The sequence below is a fragment of the Physeter macrocephalus genome, chromosome 2 (genome assembly GCF_002837175.3).
Source record: "Physeter macrocephalus isolate SW-GA chromosome 2, ASM283717v5, whole genome shotgun sequence".
In the NCBI taxonomy this organism is placed as follows: domain Eukaryota; kingdom Metazoa; phylum Chordata; class Mammalia; order Artiodactyla; family Physeteridae; genus Physeter; species Physeter macrocephalus.
Genome location: NC_041215.1, coordinates 10,306,958 through 10,309,839, shown reverse-complemented (window position 1 = coordinate 10,309,839; position 2,882 = coordinate 10,306,958). Strand labels below are relative to the sequence as shown.

Below are 2,882 nucleotides of genomic sequence, written 5' to 3'. Positions count from 1 at the left end.
TAAATACTGGAGATGGTGTGGAGAAAAGGGAACCCTCCTGCACTGTTGGTGGGAATGTAAATTGATACAGCCACTATGGAGAACACTATGGAGGTTCCTTAAAAAAACTAAAAATAGAACTACCATACGATCCAGCAATCCCACTACTGGGCATATACCCTGAGAAAACCATAATTCAAAAAGAGACATGTACCACTATGTTCATTTCAGCACTATTTACAATAGCCAGGACATGGAAGCAACCTAATTGTTCATCGACAGATGAACGGATAAAGAAGATGTGGCATATATATACAATGGAATATTACTCAGCCATTAAAAGGAATGAAATTGAGTTATTCGTAGTGAGGTGGATGGACATAGAGTCTGTCATACAGAGTGAAATAAGTCAGAAAGAGAAAAACAAATATTGTATGCTAATGTATATATATGGAATCTAGAAAAATGATACTGATGAACCTAGTGGCAGGACAGGAATAAAGATGCAGACATAGAGAACAGACTTGAGGACACAGGGCAGGAAGGGGAAGGTGGAACAAAGTGAGAGAGTAGTATTGACATATATACCCTAACAAGTGTAAAATAACTAGTGGGAAGCTGCTGTATAGCACAGGGAGATCAGCTCAATGCTTTGTGACTACCTAGAGGGGTGGGATACAGAGGGTGGGTGGGAAGCTCAAGGGGGAGGGGATATGGAGATAAATGTATACATATAGCTGATTCACTTTGTTGTACAGCAGAAACTAACACAACATTGTAAAGCAATTATGCTCTAATAAAGATGTTAAAAAATAAATAAATAAAAGACCAACCCAGCCTCAAGTGAGGGTGATGCATGTAGAGGCATGCACACAGAAAGGGAAGAAATGGATGACATCCAGCTTTGGAGATCATCTACCACAACATAAATCTATTAAATAATCATAACCAAGAACTTCCCACAAAGAAAACTACAGGCCTAGATGATTTCATTGGTGAGTCCTACCAAATATTTAAGGAAGAAAAATACCAATCTTACACACTTAGAAGAAAAATTCCTCAATAAAATATTAATAAATAGAATCCTGCAACATATAAAAATGATTATATATCATGGCCAAGTGGATTCTAAGAAATGCAAGTTTTTGAATGTTGAATCAAAAACAAATCTGTAATTCATCCTGTTAATGAAATAAATAAGGAAAATCATACAGTCATTTTAATAGATGCAGGAAAAGAATTTGACAAAACTTAACACCAATTCATGACCAAAACTCTCAGCAAACTAGAAATAGAAATGTATTTCCTCAATTTGATAAATGACATTTATGAAAAAACTACAATTAGTATCATACTAAGTGATATACTGCATGACACTCTCACAACTTCTACTGAACATTATGCTAGAGGTCCTGTATGCTTCAATAAAGCATGAAAAATGAATAAAAGGCAAAAAGACTGGAAGGAAGTCAATAAAACTGCCTTTATTCATAGAAAATGTGATTGTCTACATAGACAATCCTAAAGAATCTACACAAAACTACTAAAATTAAGAAACAATTTAGCAAAGTCACAGATACAAGGGTAAAAACAAAAATAATTGTATTTCTATATGCTAGCAGTATATGTATTTCTATATGCTAGCAATAAAAATTGGAATATAAAACTTTTTTGATTTAAAATAGCATGAAAAAATATTAAATACATAGAAACACATTTAACAAAAGATACCTAAGATCTCCATACTGAAAATTATAAAACATTGCTAACAGAAATTAAAGGAGACCTTCCTTCACACATTAAAATTAGAGAAATACTGACTTTTTTTGAGATATAATTGGCATTGCTAAAAAAAAAAAAAAAGCCCAAAATGGAGTAATTTGCTCCCAGAACAGCAAACCAAGACTTCATTGTAGTTTCAGCCTCTCTTAGGAATGTGAATTTTATTTTTTTTAATGTGGTATTATCTTTAATTAAGTACAAAGCCTTTTCCAATCATGTCACCTAGAGATCATTTTATCCACTACTCTGTTTGGCCACCAGTCTTTTGTCCCTCTCCTCAGCAATGGTAAGGCATACACCCTTTCCATGGGGAAGAGAGATCCATGGTTTGTTGCCTTTGCCAATAACGAAAATGTTGGAGAGCCCAGTGGCAAAGCTGTTACCACTGACATCTTTCACATGAACTACATCAGAAGAACCAGGATGTCTCTTCCGATTGGTGATCACACCAATTCTTCCCAGGTTAGCACCTCCAGTCACCATGCACAGGTTACCAGTGTCAAATTAGATGAAATCAGTAATCTTGCCAGTCTCCAAATCAATTTGAATGGTGTCAGTCACCTTGATGAGGGGATCAGGGTAGCGGGCGGTGCAAGCACCATGGGTCATCAGATGAAGGATTCCTTTTGTCCCCACAAAGATCCTTCTCACTTTGCACAACTTGTACTTGGCATCCTCAGGTGTAATACAATGAACAGCAAAGCGACCCTTGGTGTCATAGATCAGACGAAAATTCTCTTCAGTCTCTCCAATGCTGATGACGTCCATAAAACAAGCGGGGTAGGTTACAACAGTGCAGATATTGCCATCAATCTTAATGAAATGCTGCAGGCAGATCTTTATTTCATCTCCTGTTAGGACATACTTTAGTCTGTTCCTTAAGAAAATGATTAGGGGAGACATGAGCCATGGCTATGCTAGGCACATAGAGAGCTAGGAATGTGAATTTTATTTATTTTATTTATTTATTATTTTGGCTATGTTGGGTCTTCGTTGCTGCACATGGGCTTTCTCTAGTTGCAGCGAGCGGAGGCTACTCTTCCTTGTGGTACACAGGCTTCTCATTGCAGTGGCTTCTCTTGTTACAGAGCATGGGCTCTAGGCTCACGGGCTTCAGTAGT

At 36.8% G+C, this 2,882-nt stretch overlaps 1 pseudogene; it reads right to left on the bottom strand.

Annotated features, from left to right (window-relative positions):
- Window positions 1-1,995: 1,995 nt before the first annotated feature.
- Window positions 1,996-2,664, bottom strand: LOC112062283 (40S ribosomal protein S4, X isoform-like; annotated as a pseudogene).
- Window positions 2,665-2,882: the final 218 nt, after the last annotated feature.